The following is a 25,404-nucleotide window of genomic DNA, read 5'->3' as shown; positions in this document are numbered from 1 at the left end:
GAGGGATCTGATTTTGTGATCACCTCTCCATGATTTGTTGTATCTCTCAATACCCCAAAACAATAATCCAGTTAGATCATTGTTATGCACTAGAGCAAAATGTCTAGATACTGTACATTATGTTTTGGACAACCTTTCATGATATTTTGAACATGTTCTTTGATCCTCACTTTTAATGCTCTTTTAGTTCTCCCTACATATAGTAATTTGCAAGAGCATTGTAGAACGTAGACGACTCATGTGTGGCAATTAATAAAGTCTTTCATCGGGTATATGTTTCCTGTACTGGTTGCTTGGAATTCATTCTTTTTGCCTTAAAATTTTTTTGCATGCTGTCAGGCAAAACAATATTTACAGGGATAAAAACCTTTTCCAGTAAAGAAAGAGAATTTATTTTTGGAAGGTGGTTTTACTACATTTTTAACAATTAAGTCTCTCAATGTTGGAGCTCTTCTGTAAACAAAAACTGGTTTATCAGGTAAAATTCTTTGTAGGTGTTTGTCCCCTTTCAAAATATGCCAATGCTTTTTAATAATTTTTTCTATATCTTTGTGTTGGACATTGTAATCAAGGACTAGAGTTGGTGCTTCTGAAGTGGATTGTGCTTTTTTGTGTCCATGAATCATTTGTTTCCTGTCCATTGTTTGCACAGATTGGATCTGTTTCTTGACAAACTCCTTCAGAGAAGCCCTTCGTAACAGACCTTTTACCAATAAGGTCGGCTTGGGTCACATAGTCTGAGTCCTTAGTGCAATTACGTCTGACTCTTACTAGCTGTCTTTTTGGGATGTTGAATAACCAAGGCTTTAAAATGGCAGCTTTTAATAGGTAAATAGCTGTTCCTTGCTACATCTTTGAAGTGTGTTTTTGTTGTTAATGTGTCCCTTTCAATACTTATTTCCAAATCTAAAAATTCAATATTCTTCGCATCAATTTTCCAGGTCAGAAGGAAATTGAGTACTGTCCGTGATACTTTTTTTATTTGCACTAACATACAATTTTTCAGGACAAGCTTTCGGGGTATGTCCCCTTCTTCAAGGTCCAAGCAGTACTGATTCACACATTTTTAAGCAGAATGTTAAAGAAAAAAAGGAAAAAAAAAAAAAAGAAAACAAAACACATACAAATCAATGGTAATAAAGATAGCAGCAGAGTTAGTGAGATAAGACAGAGGGAGAGCTAGGAGGGAATGCAAGGGGGGGGAATACTAATCACAGAGTATTCCCCCCCCTTGCATTCCCTCCTAGCTCTCCCTCTGTCTTATCTCACTAACTCTGCTGCTATCTTTATTACCATTGATTTGTATGTGTTTTGTTTTCTTTTTTTTTTTTTTTTTTTTTTTTTTCCTTTTTTTCTTTAACATTCTGCTTAAAAATGTGTGAATCAGTACTGCTTGGACCTTGAAGAAGGGGACATACCCCGAAAGCTTGTCCTGAAAAATTGTATGTTAGTGCAAATAAAAAAAGTATCACGGACAGTACTCAATTTTCTCTGTCACAATTGCACTAATACGGCTACAACAAACCAGGTCAGAAGGATATTTCTATCATTTTGATTTAGATTACATAAAAATTGTTCCAGTGACTCTTTACTGCCATTCCATACTATTAATACATCATCAATGAAACTTTTATACAATCCTAGTTCACATGGTGGATTTCTATGGACTGCCTCCTTCTCCCATTGGGCCATAAAAGCATTAGCCACACTGGGGGCAAATTTCACACCCATGGCATTGCCAGTGATATGCTTGTAATAGGCTTGATCATGCCAGAAATAGTTGTTTTTGAGAGAAAACTCTATGCATTTCATCAGGAACTTTCTCTGCATGCATTTTAATGTGCTATGCTTTCTCAAAACCCACTTAGTGGCTTTGAAAGCCTGGTGATGTTTAATAATTATATAAAGAGATGAGACATCCGCAGTCGCCAGTAGGGTTCTTCCCTCTAAAACTGGTGGAGTTTGTAATAGTTGTAGGACATGCTTGGTGTCTCTCAAATACGATGTAGTATGTTGAATGGCCGGTTGGATGAAATTATCAATATATTGGCCCATCCTTAATGTCAGTGAATTGATCCTATTGACAATGGGCCTGCCTGGCGGATTTTCTTTATCTTTGTGAATTTTAGGAACAGTGTATATTACTGGGATTCTCCATGAATCTGGAACGAGGTATCTTGCTTCCTGGGCATTCAATATTCCTTTCTTTACACCTAAGTGCACAATCTGCTCTAGTTCATTTGTACATTGCATTGTAGGATGCAACTACATATGAAAAACTACTAGGAAATCCTACAATGCAATGTAGAAAGGAACTGGAGGGGATGTAATTCCTAGTAGCGAGCAGACACCGCCACTGATCCTGGATTTTGGATTGAGGCTGTTCCCCAGTGGATTCATTAAGACATATTATCTATGCCCTCAAGGTGAGAGTTCTGAGAGCACATATCGGTCGTGTGTATATCACAAGGCACTGGATCAACAATCAACACTTTTCTTCTTTTTTTCTTTTTTCTTTTCAATTAATTGTTGGGCTTTTTTTCATTGATAAAATCACTATTGGGATTTGTATCACTTTCACTATTATGTGATGTTCTACCACTGTTTATTATTTTTATTATTGCCAATTATATATGCTTCTTATTATTACTAGGTATTGCGCAGGATCACTTATATATTTATTTATATATCCCTTTTATTTTTAACAAATGTTCATATGAAAAATCTTAACAGTAATGCCAACTTGAAACTTGAATGAAAGCTGTTCGAAAGTACTTCAAAATTTAGCTTATTTTAAACATTTAATAATAATAATAATAGAAATTCGGCTGAGATAAAATTTTTATCGTGTTCCTTCGAATTTTCTCATCACTATAGTTGAAAACGACCATTGATTTGACCCCACTAACCATTACAAAATTGAGTAAACACTCCAAAATGAAATTTTTTAAACAAAATTCTATTAGTGCATAGCCAACCTTACTTAAAATAGGGGCAGTTTGAAGAATACATGTCTTAGATCACAAATAGAACTTTCACTTTTCAGTCCCCACAACCTCAAAATTGAAATTAGAAAAAGGAGGAAGGGGTTACATAGGACACGCAGATGAGGTGCAAATACCAGGGCTGCTCAATTGAAAAATGTAATAGTTTGTACCCATGATCACATAACTACATAAACCTTCTTAATAAAGCTTAATTTAGCCAATAAGACTAGAGTGCAGGAATGGACATAACAAGTTGTGTGCAGGCTCTGCAGCCCCACAGGGGCCCTCTGGAACATAGGGGACATAGGGGAACATAGGGGAGTTGTGCTCACATCTGTCCCTCTGTCCTGAAGACCTGGACAGGATTCATTTGTAAATAACTGTGAATGGATCACAGTGAATTGGTGTTTTTACTTGTCCAGTAGTCAACTGGAGTGCCCAAAAATTTGTCTCATTGAGGGGTCCTAAAATGCCGGACAAGCAAATTCCTTGTAATGTTATGAAAATTCTTCGATTTTCAAGTACAGCAGACTGAAATTGTATTTATAATTATTTTACATTATTGCAGTTTAGATTGCTGGCAGCTTTCCTTTTGCTGAGAAACCAGTCAAAGAAAACAGGAATTTGCTAGTATCAGGTTAAGAATACTTAGAAAAAACGACCTGAGGCTTCTTCATGATATATCTGTCGATGAACCACTGTTAATTTTGATGTAAAATTTCAATTTAGTTATAGTCTTTTAACTAAAATGCCATTTTACTTTTAGTTGTATTTTAGTCATCTGAATGGTTTTAGTTTTTGTCGTATTCTAGTCGACTAAAATCTCCAGTACCCACCTGAACGTTCCTCAGAGCTTTGCCTGTCTGTTAAATCCCCGGCCCCTTGACTCTATAGGCAAGCTTTATTGGCTGAGAGATGCAGGCTCCCTCTGTCTGCCTGCTGCCTAGGTGTTCTGAAACAATGCCCTGCTTACCACCAGGGCCGGATCACTGTTAGTAGAGCACTCGGCAGAGGATAGGGGTCACTGCTGGCAGGGCAGTGGACAGAGGACAGGGGTCACTACTAGCAGGGCACTCGGCAGAGAATAGGGGTCACTACTGGCAGGGCACTCGGCAGAGAATAGGGGTCACTACTGGTAGGGCACTCGGCAGAGAATAGGGGTCACTACTGGCAGGGCACTCGGCAGAGGATAGGGGTCACTACTGGCAAGGGCACTCAGCAGAGCTCCTTCTCCCATCCCTGCACTGCACACAGCCTGGGCACAGGCAACAAATCTTCTACTCTCCACACACTACACATAACTGAGATTGTATTCCCTTACACACAGCCATGATCTGCACAGTGTGTATCTGGCTACTGCAGCTGTGCTGCCATTCCGACCAGGTAATTTCACTGTTCACAACTGCAACTTGGCAGCCAGCTACACGCAGGAAGGAAATCCAATCCCAGCTATGTGCTGTGTGGGGAGCAGGAGCTCTGCTGCATGTGCTCAGGCTGTGTGCAGTGCAGGAATGGGAGAAGGAGTTCAGCATAGTTGCCAACATTTTAAAAACATTAAGAAAGCCATCATAAACGGAGAATATACTTTATTTAGGGATGGGGCATTCATTTAAAACTGGCATGGTTTTCCAAGCAGCAAATTATTAACCTAATGCCATACTTACATACATAAAGATGTAAGAGAGCTGTAGTTATGCTAGGGCAGTATAGTGGCAGGCTAGAGCAGTATAGTGGGAGGCTAGGGCAATATAGTGGCAATATAGTGTCAGTATAGTGGCAGGCTGGAGCAGTATAGTGGCAGGTTGGGGCAGTCAAGGGCAGTACAGTGTGTATAGTGGCATGCTAGGGCTGTATGTAGTGACAGTGTCCTTAGTCACTTACAGGCTGGTGACGAAGACTCCCAGGCTGCTGTGTCCACTCCTCCCCTTTCCCCTTCTTCAGCTGCCAGATCAGCCAGAGTAAAATAGTCTGTGGAGGGAGTGGAGGAGGCAGCCACACCGCCAGCCCCACCCACCAACTCCGGCTGCATCGGTAGCTAGTGAAGATCACAGAGGGACAATCTAAACATATTAGATGGCGGGGACAGGTACAGGCAGCCTCCAATGCCCTGCTGGGCCCCCTGCTGACCCGATGATCGTCTTAGCTGGGCATTACACTTACTATGTATGTAAAGCTGCAATGACAGGGAAAGCACAGCTGTCTGAAGTATGGCTCAGGGCCAGGCACAGTATCCAGAGTGGAGGAGGGCAGCAGTTGACATTAGACGGGTGCCACTGAAATTTGGGGGGGCCTAGCCCACCCCAGCAGCCCCCTAAATCTGGCCCTGCATAATCACAGAAGAAGAACTCCTTCATCAGATTCATGTCTGTCTGGATGTGACTTGGTAATGTTTCCCCTCCCAGCAAGATAGCAGCGCTTAGCACTGTGTAATATAACAGCCTCCCCAGACCGTACAGTTCTCTGCCCTGTGCGCTCCCTCACTCCCATTTACTTCCCCATCCCCACTTGCAGGTCACCTCCCTACCCCTAATCTATAATGCACCCTGCCCTGTGCACTCCCTCACTCCATTTACTTCCCCATTCCCACTTGCAGCCTGGCATTACAGCCAATAGATATTTACAGTATATATATATATATATATATATATATATATATATATATATATATATATATTTATATATATAGTTGGGTTTTGTTTTTAAGTTGCACTTCCGTTTGTCAAAAAGCAATATTTTTGTTTGTTTATGGTTTTATTTATAAAGACGCTATATATCACAGCGACTAAATCTGTGTCTGTAGTGCTTGTTCAAACCTTAATAGTTTAAGTAATAACATGTTATTAGATTTTTACTCCAGGAGTATATAATGAGTTTGGAAATTCTAGAGAAATGATTAAATGATGCATTACAATTTAACTAAATTCATTCGATTTTAGTCGACTAAATGAAAATTGGAATTGATTTTCATCATAGTTTTTGTCCATTGATTTAATTTTCTTTAGTTTTCATCATTGAAAACATACATCTGACAAAAACTATGACAAAATATTTTTGTTGATGAAATGAACACTGAGTGGAACATGGTGGGAAATATAGGACATGTGTTATAGGAAAACAAGTACAGGCACTGCTAAGAAAGAAGTCATTTTTGAAATAGAGAAGACTAATCAAGGTATTTTAATATGCATTTGTACATAAGAAAATGATATTTAGCTGTGTGCAGAAACTCTTTCACAAAATTGTATAAATACAAGTGCTTCAGATTCAAATGATATGTAATGGAATCAAGAAACTTGTATACTATATAGATATAAAGTGAAGTAATTCATCACTGTAACATAGCAATATACTTTATATTCAACATTACAATGAGCTGTCTGACATGTGAAGGATCAAACATAGTGCAAAACCAGTGTGGGTAAGAAAAAATATTAGCCTTATACATGCAACACCAGCCCAAATTTTCATCCAAATGAGAGTTATAATATGTATATATATGTTTGCCCCACAATGGACTCAATGTTTGGAGAATACAAAGCAAATTTTATCAATAGGAACTGCTTTGAGTTTTAGACTTATGCCATTCCACAACATCTTCTAACAGATTGCCAGTCTGAGCCTGCAGGTAACCAATACTCTCTGTTGTGTCCCTCACTCCCTGTCCTAACAGGAAGTCATTAGAAATCTCTGCAATGTAACAGGGCCACAAGTACACTTAGAAAGGGTTATAACTTCTGACAATGCATTTATTGCTGTCCTTGCCTTCCTGTTCTGCTGACGCCCACACCCCTCATTTATTGTATGGACGTCACAGGGCATAAAGTCAGGGAACATCTCTCCAATCAGTTTAAACAAAAAGTGAAAACTTAAGCCCCATACACACGGGCCGAATGCTGGGGGACATTGGCTGGTTCAACAAAAACCAGCTGATATTTGGCCCATGTGTATGGCATCCGGTCCGACAGAAGAAGAAGTTTGACCGGTTTCTGTCAGACGAGCATGCTGGAAAACCAGCAGTCGACCGATGTCTTGCCGAGAAAGTTCCCTCGGCGGATAAGGACCCCCCCTGTACTGCGCAGACGCAGCGCCTGCGCAGTACGAACTACTATGAGCCGCCGGAGATAGTCGAAGCTCAAAATCTTTAATCAGCTGTACACGGCGCCTGCGCCCTAGGTCTAGGTTCCTTCCCCACCATCCAAGTGGACCTAGAGGGGGAATAAAAAAGAGCTGAGCGAAGCGAGGCCGTGCCCGAAGCGTGGCAAGCGAAGCGAGCCCGCGAGGGGCCCTCTTACAGGAGCCATGTACAGCTGATTTTCAGCTATTCACCTTCGGCTATTTCACCCAGATCCTACTGCGCAGGCGCAGCGCCTGCGCGGTACAGGGGGGTCCTTATCCGCCGAGCGGAACTTTCTCGGCAGAACACCGGCTCCCGATCAGCACTCTCAGTCAATGGCAAAGAGCACTGATCTGAGTGTTCTGGCGGGGGTGCAGGGGGTTTCCCGCTGGGTTGAATGGAAAAAAACTCATAGTGTGTACCAGGCTTAACATAGCAACAATAGCAGCCTCACATATTCATTTGTAACTAGTAAAACAAGGTAGAGGTGTACACAGGCCGAATAATATGCATAGCAATACAAAAATTCCTGCACACTTTTCCAGCTGGTCAGCAGAAAGAAAAAACATCTATACTGCTTTAACATGTCAAGTTAAAAACAAGACAGGAAGTGATGAGAAATCTCCAATGAGAACACATAAAAAAACGAAATCATATTTAGTACAGTTGGCAAGGGTTAAAACTCATTATCATTTTGCTATCCTTGCTTTCCTGTCCCCCCACCCACCCCATTACTTGTTCAGGTATAACAGGGGCAGGAAGTCAGGGAAAATCAGACCAATGGGATCACAAAAAGAAATAACCGCCTTAATATTTTTCATTCTATAAGAAAAAAAAATTGGCTGGAGTTGGGTACAACACATTAGGATCAGCTAGCAATCCTCACACTGCCATAAACATTATTCAGTTTCAGCATCCAGGTGTATTTTTATCGATGTGGAAAAGAAGACAAAGAAGTGTCTTTCATTATGTTTTAAATGTCCATTTCAAGGTAGGTGTTTAGAGAAGACAAAATGGCAGACAGCCTACCTCCACAGTGTTAATTGTGAAACACGCAGCAAATTGACAATGTAGACAGAGCTATATATAGTAGGACAGTCTCAGTGTTTGATGTTTAAACACATCAATGACTCTGTACCAGGAGTTTCCTTTGCAGAAAAAGTGATTATGTTAAACAAGAGTACCATTAGCAGAGTTGTAATTCCTTGGTGACTTGAATTCCGAAGCTGTATTGACATAAGTAGTAGAGGTATGCCCTGGAGAAGGCTTCAACTGTTTGGCAGGTTCATTATGTGGATGAAAGTTTATGGTAGCATACTCTGTAGACTCTACAGGCTTTGGTAAGATGGCTGGCTTCTTTTGGGATCGTTTGGTTGGTGGCCGTATGACCTCTATTTCTGCATACTGCACATTCTCTTCCACCTTGGGATGGTTTGGTCGTGATTTGTCCACAACAGAATAAACAGGGAAGTCGTTGGCTACTGTGTCATACATTGGAGCTATTGGAGGAGGCTTCTGAGAGACAAAAGCAAGGAGTGTTAGAATAGATGTGTTAATGATGCAGCAGTTGACATCCAGTTGGCATATATTGCAACTAACACTTCCATTTTAGTATATAGTGTTTAATTTGTATCTGTACAGATTGTTAAATGTTAGGCCTTAATCGCTATCTGTGTCCCCAGTAGGGAGATTTAAACTGGCCGTACACTAATATTTCTTTTAAATTGAGCTTGCAAGCTGAGCAAAAGAAAAAAAACCCAACCAATACACTGCGCTTAATGTATTTTGACAGCCAGCTCCAACAACTGTCAAAAATATCCAAACAGCAGCTGCTTCTAATTAGATGTAGCTGCTTTTTGGTCAACAAGATCTCGCCCGGCTGGTGGCTGCCTTGATTTTTCAAATGAGATGTCGAGCGGGAGGCGACTGACAGGTCCACCCACTGAATGAATTCATACAGTGTATGGCCAGCTTAGCTCTCTACTTTCCTGTTAACTATTTTCACTAGAGCTGAAAGTGAGGTAAAATGCATAACTGAGTTTTCACTAGAACAGGTACAAAGGGGAAATATTCTAATGGGACACTTGTTTTGGTGACAACTGTGGCATTTCTCTCACTTTGGAGATTACTCTTGGTTCCTGTTGTGTCTATGGGTAATGAAATGATGATATATTTCCACAATGGGAAACAGATATTAAAAAAGAAAAAGAAACGGACAGTGGTTTTACCCATTCTCTACTACTTATTCTGATTCTTCTCATATTTTCAAGGCCAAGACCCCCAAACCAGCCAGAAAGAGAAATGGTTCTAACATTGTTATGTTCAATAATCATTAAAGAGGGTCTACTGTATATTTCACATATTCAGAACTACAATAAAAAATAACTACACTGGCACTGGGATGTAATGTTTCCAAATCGTGTTTTTTTAAAATAAATACAGTATGTACACAATAATTTCACATTTCTGCAACTCCACTTTTTCCTCTACAAACTCACCACCTCCTAAGTTCCTTAAAAGAGAAGTAAGGGATTTTTTTCATTTTTTTAGATTCATACTTACCTAGGTGGATGCAACATTGGTCCGATGCTGTATCTGTCTCCCGACACTTCTAACGCTGAGAACCGAGCCACCGAACACCGCCGATCACTCGGTTTTTAGAGCTCCATGAGCAGAGAGCTGGAGACTGTCAATCACAGCTCTTTGCTCTTCTCCCTCCTCGCTCACTGGAGCTCTGGGCTGTAGAGGGGGCAGCCGGCTCAGGCTCTCAACGGCTCGCTGAGAGGCTGAGACGGGTGTCAGTCCAGGCACCTGGCGGATTCAGACTCCATGGTTGGGATAACGTGGTGCCTGGACTGACATTGGTGACGTCAGCAGAGAGCGGACTTCGGCCTGCTCTCTGCTGAAAACAGGTCACAGGATTTCAAAACTGATTGAACTCCTGTGATCCATAGGAGAAGTACAGCCAAACGAGCTTTGGCTATACTTCTCCTTTAAAGTGGATGTAAACCCTCTCCTATACCCGTGAAGTGAACAGCCTCAGATGATACACAGAGATTAAACAAATCTCCCCATATAGGTTTTACATGTATATCTGCTATCTTCAGCTTTATATATTCTTGAACGTGAAAGTGAACATACTGTTAGAATTTTTATTCCTTTTTCAGCAGTGGGAGGGGAGTCTTGGCATACAGCTGGTTGGAGATTAGGCACACCCCCCACTCCACATAGACAGAGGAACAAAGATACTTGCAGAGCTGTGTTGTGAATAGATCAGCTCTCTGCTTATCTGTCTCGAAGTTTCCTCCATGACACAAATTTCCAGCTGCTTTTATCTCCCGTGTCGGAGAGCTTGTCAGAAGTTATTATGCTGATAACAGAGGAACGAAGCAGCAGAAAGACACAGGACTCAGGGCTTAGGAGAGAGATAAGTAAACATTGCGAGTATATATGTACCCAGGTCAAATTTCATGACTCGGGTTTACATCCACTTTCATTTTTTTCCTACTTTTTTCCTAAAGAGTCCTCTTCTGTCTGTCTTTACTACATTATGGGCATGCAAGGCCTTGCTTGTCTATTCTACTGCTCATTCCTGTGATTTAATAATGACACAGCAGAGTCTTTTAGCCCACTTCTTAGATTTTTCTATACTCCCATGTTCCACCTAGAATCATGACCTGGATTATTTCTTACAGTGTACCTCTAATTTACGTGAAGCTACCCACACTGTAAAACATATCCAAACCAGTAAATAAATAAGCTCAGCTCCCATGATGCAATGGGAGCTTTCCCTGCTCTACTACTGTACATCCTGTAATACGGCAGACGTACAGAATGGGATGAGAATATTTATATATACACACACACACACACACACACATATATATATATATACACACACACATACACACATACACACAGCAGGTAAAATAAGTATTATACATGTCACCATTTTTCTAGGTAAATCTATTTCTAAATGTGCCATTGACAGGAAATTTTCATCAAATGTCGGTAACAACCCATGCAATCCATACATACAAAGAAAACCAAAACAAATAAGTTCAGAAAGTTATGTGTAATAAAATGGAATGACACAGGGAAAAAGTATCGAACATGCTAACTGAAATGTATTTAAAGCGGGGGTTCACCCACACCGCCAAAAAAAAAAAAAAATTAAAATCCAGCAGCTACAAATACTGCAGCTGCTGACTTTTAATACATTGCCACTTACCTGTCCCGGGGTCCAGCGATGTCGGCAGGGGACGCCGAGAACCCGCTCGGTTCTCGCCAGCTGCTGCCGCCATCCTAGGTGAGGGAATCAGGAAGTGAAGCATTGCGGCTTCACTTCCCGGTTCCCTACTGCGCATGCGTGAGTCGCGCTGCGCGTCCCTAGTGGTCCCCGCTCTCTGCTGGGAGCTGTGTGTTCCCAGCAGACAGCGCGGTCGGGACAGGAAGAAGCATAGACTCCCATGGGAGTCTATGCCGGAAGTAGGTGCAAATACCTGTCTTTGACAGGTATCTGCACCCCCCTCCCCCCTGAAAGGTGCCAAATGTGACACCGGAGGGGGGGAGGGTTCCGAAAAGCGGAAGTTCCATTTTTGTGTGGAACTCCGCTTTAAAGTGGTTGTATACCCGCTGACATTTGTTTTTTTTTTTTTTACCCCTGTAAGGCAAAAGGCATAATGAGCTAGTATGCACCGCATACTAGCTCATTATGAAATACTTACCTTAGAACGAGGCGTCGGTATCTTACCTGGTCCACGCCGAGGGAGCTGTCATGTTGCCTCGGCCTGTCTTCCGGGTATCGCGGCTCCAGCGCTGTGAGTGGCTGAAACGGCGATGTCATCACTCCCGCACCATGCGCGCGGGAGATTTCTTCCCCGGCAAGGTCCGGCAGCTGCCGGGCCTTCTGCCAAGAATCACCTGTGCGCATGCGCCGCTGCAGTCAGTGGCTCATAGCAAGGGGAATATCTCCTAAACCATACAGGTTTAGGAGATTTTTTTTTACCTACAGGTAAGCCTTATTATAGACTTACCTGTAGGTAAAAGTTAACAAACAGACTATACAACCACTTTAATACTTCGTACAAAAACCTTAGTTGGTAATGACAGCTTCAAGATGCCTCCTGTATGGAGAAACTAGTCGCATGCATTGCTCAGGTGTCATTTTGGCCCATTCTTCCACACAAATAGGCTCCAAATCTTGAAGGTACCATGGGCCTCTTCTATGAACTTTGATCTTTAGTTCTTTCCATAGATTTACTATTGGATTCAAGTCAGGTGATTGGCTGGGCCATTCTAGCAGCTTTATTTTCTCTCTTTGAAACCAACTGAGAGTTTGCTTGGCTTTGTGTTTGGGATCATTGGCTTGCTGAAATGTCCACCTTCGTTTCATCGTCATCATCCTGGTAGATGGCAGCAGATTTATATCAAGAATGTCTTGGTCCATTTTTCCACTCATCCTTCCTTCAATGACATGAAGTTTGCCAGTATCGTATGCTGAAAAACAGTCCCACACCATGATATTCTCACCTCCAAACTTCACTTTAGGTATGGGGGTGTTTTGGGGTGATGTGCAGTGCCATTGGACCTCCAAACATGGTGTGTGTTATGGCATCCAAGGCGTTCAATTTTGGTCTCATCTGACCAAAATATGTTTTCCCAGTATTTCACAAGTTTGTCTAAATGTTGTGCCGCAAACTTTAAACGAGCTTCAATATGCTTTTTCCTCAGCAAGGGAGCTTTGCATGGTGAGCGTGCATACAGGCCATGGCGGGTGAGTGCATTGCTTATTGTTTTCTGTGAAAAAATTGTACCTGCTAATTCCAGGTCTTTTTGAAGTGCTCCACAAGTCCTTGGCTCTTGGACAACTCTACTGATAATCCCCCCGGCGTGCCGCGTCATTGGATGTGATTGACAGCAGCGCGAGCCAATGGCTGCGCTGCTTTCAATCCATCCACTCTAGCCAATCAGCGGTCAGGCTGATCAACGAAGAGGATGTCGGGGGCGAGCGCTGGACTTTCGAGGGCTCAGGTAAGTAAAATGGGGGGGCTGGGGGTGGCGGTATTGTCGGAAGTTTTTTCACCTTAATGCATAGAATGCATTAAGGTGAAAAAATGTTTACCTTTACAATCCCTTTAAGGAGGCCATGATGGTCATATAGCAGATGTATGTGAAAGGAATGCTGATTAATGAGATCTGGAAAGCCCTGGGTTTCCTGTTGTCTACTAGTGTGGCTTCTAAGAGTATTTTAGCCATTGTTTTTGTGCTAATTAACCTTGCTATTGTATGAAGGAATTCTGTGTTGATATCTATGATAATGTGTATTGTATAGTTGGTGAGCTAGGAAACGTGAAGTCTACCCTGAGGGGTCATATCTCTGAGTCACCTAGTCTGTGTAATGATTTAGTAAACTAGCTCATGTTAATTAGGTTTCTGGTTACAGGTGTATTGTTAGAGTAATATGAGCAGGAGGGAGGAACCTCCTCTTTTACTGTATATAAGATTTGTATTTTGGTTCTAACAAAACAGTCCATGTTCACCAACTATAAAAAATCCCTAAAAACACTGCGCTTACTCGGTACAATAGCAGCTCACACAACAAACAAGGAAATTTGTAAATAATGCAGGTGTATATAGTGTAGCGCTGATTGGGATAAGGATTTTTCAAATTACAAAAAATCAATATATCAAACCATTATTCCTAACCTATGTATTTCAAAAAACATTGAGAGTGAATTCCAATAGGCACCTATTACATATAAGATCTGAAGACAAAAAAAAGTCCAACATAGATGGTGGTGCTCTACACCACGTGAAATAACAAACTGAAAAGAAGTGATATAAAATAAATGGGTCTTCCGTGTGGAAGCAATACAGGCTTACCAGAACCGTTGGACTCAGAGAGACGTATGTCACCTGAGTCAATAACGCTTGTGTTGCCACCAGGCAATGAAGTGGGGTTTCACAGTGGAACGTTGTGGAATCCAGATGTTTGTTCTAGGACTCTCGACAAGCCTCTTTCGCATGTAACCCGGTCTCGTAGTGGCCCTATATGGATAATCAGCAAGAGTCCATTAAAGTCCTGTTTGGTACACCAAGGGTTAACTCCTGCGTGTTCCAGTACACTTTCAGCAGCTCCTCACAAACACTGAAGAGACCTCTAGAACGGTCAGATAAGAAACAGCAGAGGGTGAATCCAGCAAGTACACAATCCAGCAGTGGATCTTTTCACACAGTGTGCTGCTGTGTCTCTCTTTCCTACTCAAACAGCTCCTCTCTGACTGGGCTGAAAGTGTCAGAGAGGAGCTGTTTGAGTAGGAAAGAGAGACACAGCAGCACACTGTGTGAAAAGATCCACTGCTGGATTATATACTTGCTGGATTCACCCTCTGCTGTTTCTTATCTGACCGTTCTAGAGGTCTCTTCAGGTCTCTGGGCTGAAAGTGTCAGAGAGGAGCTGTTTGAGTAGGAAAGAGAGACACAGCAGCACACTGTGTGAAAAGATCCACTGCTGGATTATGTACTTGCTGGATTCACCCTCTGCTGTTTCTTATCTGACCGTTCTAGAGGTCTCTTCAGTCTTTGTGAGGAGCTGCTGAAAGTGTACTGGAACACGCAGGAGTTAACCCTTGGTGTACCAAACAGGACTTTAATGGACTCTTGCTGATTATCCATATAGGGCCACTACGAGACCGGGTTACATGCGAAAGAGGCTTGTCGAGAGTCCTAGAACAAACATCTGGATTCCACAACGTTCCACTGTGAAATCCCACTTCATTGCCTGGTGGCAACACAAGCGTTATTGACTCAGGTGACATACGTCTCTCTGAGTCCAACGGTTCCGGTAAGCCTGTATTGCTTCCACACGGAGGACCCATTTATTTTATATCACTTCTTTTCAGTTTGTTATTTCACGTGGTGTAGAGCACCACCATCTATGTTGGACTTTTTTTTTTGTCTTCAGATCTTATATGTAATAGGTGCCTATTGGAATTCACTCTCAATGTTTTTTGAAATACATAGCTTAGGAATAATGGTTTGATATATTGATTTTTTGTGATTTGAAAAATCCTTATCCCAATCAGCGCTACACTATATACACCTGCATGTTCAGCAACTAAACAAGTATCGTCTTGTTTTGTGCTTGTGAGCGGTTGGAATATCTGATATCTATATTCAGACTGGAAAGAAGAGGTATATGACGAAAGCACTCAAGCAGAGTGTGGGACGTTTCGTTACAAGGAGCACTTGGTTGTGGCCGGTTTCAGGTGAAATGATGTTCTTTCCGCTTCTGGATTATGGCCCCAACAGTGCTCACTGGAACATTCAGAAGTTTAGAAATTCTTCTGTAACCAATGCCATCAGTATGTTTTGCAACAATATGATTGCGAAGAGCTGAGAGAGCTCTTTGCTTTTACCCATCATGAGATGTTTCTTGTGTTACATCATGGTAATGAGACACTTTTTTATAGGCCATCAGTTGAGACTGAACCAGCTGATATTAATTTTCACTGACAAGGGGCAGGATTGCCTTCTAATTAAGCCCCATTCACACCTGAGCGTTTTGTAGCTTGAAGCCTCAAGCTACAAAACGCTGGAGGGGAAAAAAATCAATTATTCTCTATGGAGATGGCTCACATCTCCACTCCAAAACGCATAAAGCCAGAAGCTCTAACAAGTTCTGGAACTTTTTTTGGCAGATTTGGGCGTTTTTCTGCTTTTTACATTGGTGACCTTATGACCTGTGCAAAAACACGGCAAAAAACGTGGCAAAAAATGCGGCTTTCTGCCTGAAAACGCTACACTCAGGTGTGAATGGGGCATTGCTGAAAGATTTCAGCTGGAGTCTTGGCTTTCCATGCCTTTTTGCATCTCCCTTTCTTCATGTGTTCAATACTTTTCCCTGTGTCATTCCATTTTATTAGACATTACTTAATTTCTGAACTTATTTGTTTTGACTTCTTTGTATGTTTGGATTGCATGAGCTGTTACCAACATGTGGTGAAAATTTCATGTCAATAGCACCTTCAGAAATATATTTACCTAGAAAAATGTTGACATGTTCAATACTTATTTTCCCGCTATATATACAGTATGTGTGTGTATATATATATATATATATATATATATATATATATATATATATATATTGTGCTTATTGGTTTGCTGCTTAAAAGAAAAAGACGCAGGGAGGTTTTTCTTTTTAATCTATTCTGGAGCACTAGCTGCGCTGCCTATTCAAATGAATGGGTTGCTCTACTGCAAATGACATAAAGGAGTTGATTTACTAAAGGCAAATCCACTTTGCACTACAAGTGCACTTGGAAGTGCAGTCGCTTTAGATCTGAGGGGAAGATCTGAAATGAAGAGAAGCTCTGCTGAGTTTATCATCCAATCATGTACAAGCAAAAATGCTGTTTTTTATTTTCCTTGAATGTCCCCCTCAGAGCTACAGTGACTGCACTTCCAAGTGCACTTGTAGTGCAAAGTGGATTTGCCTTTAGTAAATAAACCCCAAAGCATGTTAATGTGCAACATGTTTGAAGGACTCTTAAAGTAAAAGTTCAGACAACACCTCACTAATGCTAAACCTGCTCTCTGCTACATTCTAAACCTAATCTGTTTAACCCTGTAAAGCAAAAATCGTTGTATTTACCTATTATTAAGCCAATACGGTCTGGTCCCAGCATCAGCTGTCAGCGGCGCCTTCAGTGTGGAGGCGGGTGCAGGAGAGGCAGCCGACAATGGAAGTCCCAGTAAGTACAGTAAGTCTATGGGTGACATCACTTCCCACCCATTTCACAGCCATTGTCGGTCCTCTCCTGCACACAGCTTCCGCCACTGGAAACCAGACTGGATTGGCTGCAGAATAAGTAAGTACATCGATTTTTGCTTTATGGGGTTCAATAGAATAGGCTTAGAATGTGGCAGAGAGCAGGTTTAGAGTTAGTTAGTTTTTGGCTGGACTTACACTTTAATGTTTGACTATATGAGAAACAGTTTATTCGCACCATGTAAACAGCAATAACACTCATGTACATTACAAAGCAAAGCCCTATTTATTCTGCTTACAAATCTAGCATTTAATATAGTTCAATAATTATTAATAACTTACCTTTGAACTGGCGTGCTTAGATGTCTTCCTATTTAAACCTAGAAGATGAACAATTTTAATAAATCCAAAGATATTTATAATTTTTGCTATACTAACATTTTTTGTTTTACTCATCTCTTGGCAATGCATGTGGCAATTGATATAGCAATGAAACTTTTGATTCCCATTTTCTGTTGAAAGAGCAAAGCAATCAAAGTCATAGAATGGCTTGAGCTTGTATTCGCAATTCCCAGTGGTTTGCAACTGGTTTAAGTTAACTGAATATTGCCATGTGTACAGCAAACTTTAAAGTAAAAGGTTTGTTCACACAATTTGCATTTAAAGTGGCTGTAAAATGTAATGGCAAATATGATAAAATAGAGCAAACATGACTTTTTCCTGACAGACTCCATGGCAGCCTACGTGTGGGTTAACCCCGCCTCCTCTCCAATGGTATAGGACCCCACCCCCATAAATTTGAGCTCACCGCTAGAGACTGCATTCCTTTTTTGTTTTCCTCATTGGATCTACAATCAATGCACTTACGTTTACAGATGTCCAATCGATCGAGGCTGATGCCAGGCATATCTTCTAACGGTGTCAGGATAGCCCAGGGCCCAGCTATGGGTGGGTGTGTGGCTCCAGGCCTCTGTGTCCGGTGGGCTGCCAGGTCTGAAGATTTCTCCATGGCAGCAAGTGTTTGTTTTTTATGCCTGTGTGTGTGTGTCTCATTTTTCCCCTCCTCACCCCTCTTTGGTGCCTGGCACGGCTCCCGCTTCTGCGCATGCACGATCCTTGGACGAAGCCGAGGCTTGGTTTCGCGTGTGCGTGGTACAGCCGGAGTCCTGGTGGCCACGCAGGCGCGCTAACATGGCGGTGATGTCATTACGGCGGGGATATTTAAATCCCTGTGAGCCCTGTCATACTGGGGATCACTGCGGGCACCTTGCGACAGCGACTCCATGCACCAGAGTTCCCAGGTTAAGGTAAGCTTCGGCGGTTATGGTGCAGGGTGAGGGGGGGGGCGGAGATGGCTCTTAAAGGGCAAGCTGCATGCTCTCCTTCTCCCAGGACATACGTGTGCTCCTACAAAGCTGCAGGATCGTCAATTATCGTCCGCCAGGGTGCCATGGACACAAGTCACTGCCTCCGTGCGGCCAGCCCTCACGCTCTAGGTACGTGGAGTGTGGGTAGAGAGGGGGCGAGGTTCATGTTGGATGGACGTATCCCCTAACGTGATGTGTTTTCTGCCCTTCTCCTTTTTTCTCCTGACGAGGCCCAGGAGGTTCCGGGCCCATTCCAGCCTTACAATGCCTCCCTCGGCTCTTCAGACAGCGAATTGGAGGGAGATGAATTTGTCGGTGCCTTCGACTTCAGCCCAGTTTCTCTGCTAATTAAGGCAACCAAAGAGGCCCTTAAGTGGGAAGATCCTTCCACTCCTCCGGCTAAGCAGAGGAAGTTCTTTAAACACCTGGGAAAGTGGGAAGATCCTTCCACTCCTCCGGCTAAGCAGAGGAAGTTCTTTAAACACTTGGGAAAGGAACGCTTCAGTTTTCCGCTCCTTTCTGAATTGAAGGGCATCATTGATGAAGAGTGGAGCAAGGTAGATAAGAAGACTTCTATGTCAAGTAGAACTTCCAGATTATACCCCTTCAAGGCAGAGGAAGTGAAACATCTGGAGAACGATTCCCTTTTAGACGCGGCACTGATGCGACTAGCTAAACACATCACTCTTCCCTTAAAGGACACATATCCTTCAAGGACGGGCTTGAGAGGAGAATAGATCAAGATTTCAAGAGAATTTACGGGGCTAGCTGGTATAGCTTGCAAACCGGCCTTGGCCATCGTAGCCATGTCCAAGGCTATGGAAGCCTGGACAGAGAATGTGGATTCTGTACTCAGAGGTGTCGCGGAAGAATTGGCCAGGGGCTCGGCAGTTCATGAATTGAAGCTGGCAACAGCTCTCCTGGGGGAAGCTTCTATCGATCTGATCCGCCTGTTGGCTCAGACTATGCTATCCTTGGTCACAGCTAAGCGGCCTTATGGTTGTGCCCTTGGCTTGCTGATCCAGCATCTAAGCAGGCCTGTTGTAGGATTCCCTTTGAAGGGCCCTCGTTGTTTGGCAACAGGCTGGATAGCGCTATAGCCTGAGCCTCGGGTGGGAAGTCGGGCTTCCTACCCCAGGATAGATGTCTGTTTGGTCAGAAGAAGCCCCAGCCTAGAAGACGCAGTACTGAGCATTCAAGGGAAGCACGCTCCTACAGGCCCGGCCGGGATTTCAGAAGAAATTGGAGCAGAGGTCAGACATCCTTCCAAAAATTTGCTAAGAGCCAGGCATCCAGCGGACGAGAACCAGCTAAGTCTTTTTCAGATTGGGCCCGCCCAGGCGGGTCGGGTGGGGGCGCGTCTGCTTCTTTTGGGTGGTCCTCATTTTTATGCTCGGCTCAAACCCAAAAGTCACTTCAGTATTCCAAGAAAACCAAGAAATTGTCCTACCTACATTCAGGGCCCAGGGGTCCACCGAAGCTCATCCTCTGTATGTAGGCGAAATATTGAGGGAATACCTGCAAGTTACTTCCTCCTTTTGACGCTCTGACTACCTGTTTATCTTGCACTCTGGCAGTAACAAAGGGAAGCGGGCTTCAACCAGAACGATTGCAGCCTGGATCGTCCAGTCTATACAGCAGGCTTATAGGGCTAAGGGCTTGGCTCCTTCAGAGGCAGTGACAGCACAATCCACCAGGGGTATGGCGGCTTCGTGGGCAGCAGCCCGGCATGTGGCCCCAGACGTCATCTGCAAAGTGGCCTCATGGGCTTCCATTAATACCTTTATGTCACATTACTGCATAGAGCCTGCTTCTCTATCTTCTGTGAACTTTGGTTTAAGAATCCTGTCGGTTGACGGGTTAAATTTACATTTTTTTTCTTTGATCAGCATACCCACCCGTGTGGACTGGCTAGTTATTTCCCACACGTAGGCTGCCATGGAGTCCATCAGGAAAGGAAATTTACAGTAAGTATTTGATAATAAATTTTATGTTATTTTGTAGGTTAAAGAAGAACTCTGTGAAAATTATTTTTTCCCCCCATGCAGTGGGGCTCCTGGTGGTCAAGCGGTCTAGTGCAGTGGACTGTTCCTGATGTCATCACACTCATAGACCGACTCTGGACATGAGAACAGCAGGAACAGTCCACCACTGGATGTGGGGGAGCTCTGTTTTCCAGAGGATCAAAGGTTAGGGTGAGTATAGCCTTTCTGTGTGGCCCTGGACAAAACAAGCAGTTAACCCATGCAGTGTGGGCACTTCTTTAGGCTGGGTTCACAGCACAGCATGGAGCGGCTCACAGCAAGGGTCCGATGAGTCCCTGTTCCAGGTCCGATTTCAGTCTGAATTTTTGGCTGAATTCGGACCTGAAACAGACCAGAAGACGCACAAGACTCCTGGGCAATTCGCACTGGAGCCGCCCCGGAGATGTATGAACCGGTTCCATAGAGAGTCAGTCACAATCTCCTGACATACAAATTGGATGCGGGGAAATCCGCATCCAATTTGCAATAGTGTGAACCCAGCCTAAAACCTGTAAAATATATCTCCAAACTAGCTCATGGTGTTTAAACATACAAGGGCAATCACAGTTGCTCCAATAGTGTAAACAAGATGAGGGTCTTACTTTTATTCACAATCAAGCTGTTGGAGGTAGAGAGATATATTTCTTCTGTTACATGGGGGTATAAAGTAGATAATCTATTGGCTGCTCACTGTAGGATGTAGTTAAAGTATATCGAAAGCCAAAACATTTTTTAAGAGTACTGAAAGGTTACCACCGCTGTTAGGTTTATATTGCTTTCTTTTCTTTCTTCGTTTTTTATCCTGCTTAGGATATTCACACTCTCTATTTGTGCTGATGGCCACTATCACCATGGCTGAAAGCGAGGGACAATTCAAACTTACAGTGCTGTCAGCAGAATCAAAAAATGTCAGCCAAAAAAAAGAGAGAAAGAATTTGTCCAATGCGGACACTTGTTCTGGCGACTATTGCTAAGGACTTCTCACTTCCTGTTGGATCACACAAGACATGAAGTAAAAGGGAAATCTCCCCAATGGGTCAAAAACCCAATGTAGCCATTCCCTGTTCTATCTAAGATGAGAAAACAAGGCTTCTGCTTTAGATGCACTTTAACTCCCTCTGAAATTGTTTTATGAATATTTTGTGAATTTGTGAAATTGTTCAGTAGCTGCAAATGTCTTAAGAATTTGTAGCTACTAAAATCCTTATAGCACCACATTTTATGCAGCAAGCAGCTTTCTAACCTGCTGTAGCTATTGTTATTGTCCAGTTTATATAGAAATATAAAGTCAACTCACTGAACACTTTAAAACATACTCAAAAGTAAGATTCTGTATTATCATACTAAATTGTATGGCAACAACATATTCCACACTGTTATAAATACAAAAATAACCTGACTAACAACATTCCTTTATATAGTTACAGTAACATAGAAGGAAAGAAAAGGATGTAATTCGGCCCTACGAAATGCACAGTTTACACATACCTACGTGGTGGATTTATGAATATTTTTACAGGTTGTCCCAAAAGTTCTCAGCCTTACTACAAAGGGATAGGCCGTGAAAATATGTATTTTTTCCTACATAATAGGGCCCCCATTTTGATAGCCGTACTGACAACTCTTATTTCCTAATGTAGCACAGCAGCCCATTCATTTGACCAGGCTGCTGTACCTCCTGAAAATGCAGGGAAAAGGTCCTTGCACCTTTTCAAACAATGCAGCCGCAGTACCAGGACAGGAAACCATGCTGCAGTTTTCAGTGTGTGGTGTTGCCATAGGATCGATGCCCCCCCCCCCCCATGTATCACTTAAGCAGCAGTGCATTTTTCTCTGCGGGTACAGGAAGGTAAGTAATTAAAGCACCATTAAGGCACTCTAGCCTAATTCGGGGACTTGAGAAGAAGGTAAAAAAAATGGGTAGAAGCTTGTTCCTAAACGAAACACTGTAAATACTTGCTGTGCCTTATCTGGAATCTGCTTAGTCCACGCGAGTCCTCTGCCCTAACCCTCTCTCCCAGGATTGTTGAGTAAGAGTCATTAAGGACTATTTCTTGCATCAAAAAAGGGACTAGTGCCCATCTGTTCACTATGTTCCACTATTCCAAGGACTAGACCCTAAGGTGAAATGCCATCTGAACCTACCTCATATGCTTTGAAAGTCGGAGGGTTACTATACAAAAAAAAAAAAAAAAAAGATTTGTCAAGAGTGGCAAAGTTGTATTAAGCCATCAAAACAAGTCTTTCTTTACATATGGGAACAGATACTAATCCAAAAAATTAATTCAAAATTGAGAGGATACTGACACAGTTAAAACTCCCATCCACGTATAAGCGTAAATCTACTATTTTATGTCCTTTACTATGTGAATACTATATTCCAATTTTATGTTTCTCCCCTTTATTTTGTATTTGCTTTTTAAAATGCAATACATTTAAAAAAAAAAAATCCCATCCATGAATGGCAGATGGTGATATTGGGTGAAACAACTCCTGTTTGTTCAAACTTCTTTGGGGTTTAATCTTTAGTCTGTTGATGTTTCCCTAGTTGCATGGTATGCTCTAGTGAAGGTTTGGTCTCACAAGGTTATTCATCATCACTAACCTCTCCATATCCCTGAAAACGAATGCCATGAGCTTTTCAGCAAAGGCATTAGACTTTTCTGTCTTTACAGAACCAACCATAGTAGCATGTCCATTTTTCATCCACTGTTGCAAACTATGCAGAATTATTTAGATTGACTTGAAACAGTGCAAGACCTGTTCTGATTTTCCTTTGCTCTGGAGGCAGGATCTCTGGGACTCAGTAGTCAGCAGTTTTCTTTTTTATGTCTAAATATTATGTCGTGTCTTTTTTGCAGTATTCTTCCATGTACCTTGTCCAAGTTTATTCTAGTATGTTCCCAATGGTATGTCTTACGGGCCATCTTTAACACACATTCTCCCATGCTTGAATTTCACCGTCTGCCTATTTACAGTACTCTATGAAGGATTATGCTCTGCGAGTCTTAGCCCCTGAGGCTCTATGAATGTCCTTTGTCTTCTTTTCATAGATTGTCATTTTAAGGTCCTTGGTTTACCCAGTAGATTTGTAAAAATACTTAGCATGACCAAGAAGCTTACAGCTTGTCTCTTGGCATTTCTAGATGTGCAGTGTTATATCCTAAAATTAACACACACTTATGTCTCTTGTAAGTCAGGCTGATAATTTCTGGGACGACCCTTGTATTTGGAAAATTAGGAAAACTCACTTACTTTGTTTATTCTTGCGCTGAAACAGTTTCCTGCAAATAAAAGAAAAATTAGGTTAGTATGATGTGTTGAATATTAAATAAAAAGGTTGATTATAAAAATATTATATATATATATATATATATATATATATATATATATATATATATATATATATATATAGTGCAGCAACCCTCTGGACTCTTATATATATATATATATATATATATATATATATATATATATATATATATATAGTGCAGCAACCCTCTGGACTCTTCTTCTTATATATATATCCCTGTATTTCTTTCTTTTCAGGTCCATTCTATGAGAAATGCATTTTTTTAAATGTTTTATGTTATTTAATGTGTTATAAAGGACCAGTTGTTTTCCACTAGCAGAACTGCAAGCATGTTGAGGGTTGTGATTCTCTAACAACTAAAAAAAACAATGCTGGACTAACTTCTATAACCATGTTATAGCAAGAATAAGGATTAGAAAAGTTTATAGTTGCACAGGTTCTTTCCAGGTGTAAACTTTTTGCACTCTTACATTGTTCCAGCTTGCTGAAGGGGCGGTGACATCATGATCTCCACCTTGTCTAATCAGAGAATGACTTGCATTAATTAAAAAAATTACAAGGCATTCTTTGAATGGCAGCAGTGCAGAGCAATTGACCCCCTGTGGTCAGTGTGCTTAGGGGAACCCACTCAGCACAGGGCCTGGAAGATTATGGCTATCACTGCAGTGCCGACTACTACTGCCTTTCCCCAAAAATAAGACCTACCCTGAAAATGAGACCTACTGTTATTTTCCAGGAGGGTTGCAATATAAGCCCTACACTGAAAATAAGCCCTAGTTTAAAATGCTTGTAAAATCCTAGAATCCACTCTATTACAGTAATATATAATGTACAATGTGTGTGTTTCTGTAATCTAATTGTGCCAAATGCCTTCGATACAGCACCGCTCGGCACTCAGCTGACCTCCTGCTGCTCTCCTCGTCTTTTGCCAGCTGTCAGTGGGGGGATCTCAGACCCCCACGCGCCCCCTCTGCAGTGCTCAGAGCGGGGAAGAGAGCTCCGGTGGGTCACGGAAGCACAGAGCAGCGCTTCCGTGACCCATACAAGGGTATTTGGCACAATTATATTACAGAAACACACACATTGTACATTATATGCTACTGTAATAGAGTGGATTATAGGATTTTACAAGCATTTTAACTTGGTTCATGCTGGGAATTCCTGACAGACAGGGAGGGAGAGGGGGAGAGAAGACAGAACATTACATGATAAGACCTACCCCGAAAATAAGCCCTACTGTGTCTTTTGTTTTCAAAATGAATATAAGACCCGATCTTATTTTCAGGGAAACACGGTATAGTGATTGTCAGTTTTCCCAGCGGCCTCTTACATTCAAGATATGCATACTTACATTGGACCAAGCTGGAGCTGGTGCATTGATTGCAAGTATGCAATAAAGATCAAACCTGGAGTTTAGCTTTAAAAAGCCTTTACCTACAGTGGGGGAAATTATTTGATCCCCTGCAGATTTTGTAAGTTTGCCCACTTACAAAGAAATGAAGGGTCTATCATTTTTATCACAGGTGTATTTTAAATGATAGAGACAGAATATCAATCAAAAATCCAGAAAAACACATGATACAAATGTTATAAATTGAGTTGCAGTTCAGTGAGTAAAATAAGTATTTGATCTCAAAGCAAAACATGACTTAGTACTTGGTGGAGATACTCTTGTTGGCAAGCACAGAGGTAAGGCATTTCTTGTAGTTGGTGACAAGAAACGTCTTACCTCTTTGCTTGCCAACAAGGTTTTCTCCACCAAGTACTAAGTCATGTTTTGCTTGGGGATCAAATATTTATTTTACTCACTGAACTGCAACTCAA

This window comes from Aquarana catesbeiana, linkage group LG10, assembly GCF_042186555.1.
Source record: "Aquarana catesbeiana isolate 2022-GZ linkage group LG10, ASM4218655v1, whole genome shotgun sequence".
Taxonomy (NCBI): Eukaryota; Metazoa; Chordata; class Amphibia; order Anura; family Ranidae; genus Aquarana; species Aquarana catesbeiana.
Note: the sequence above shows the minus strand (reverse complement) of the source record.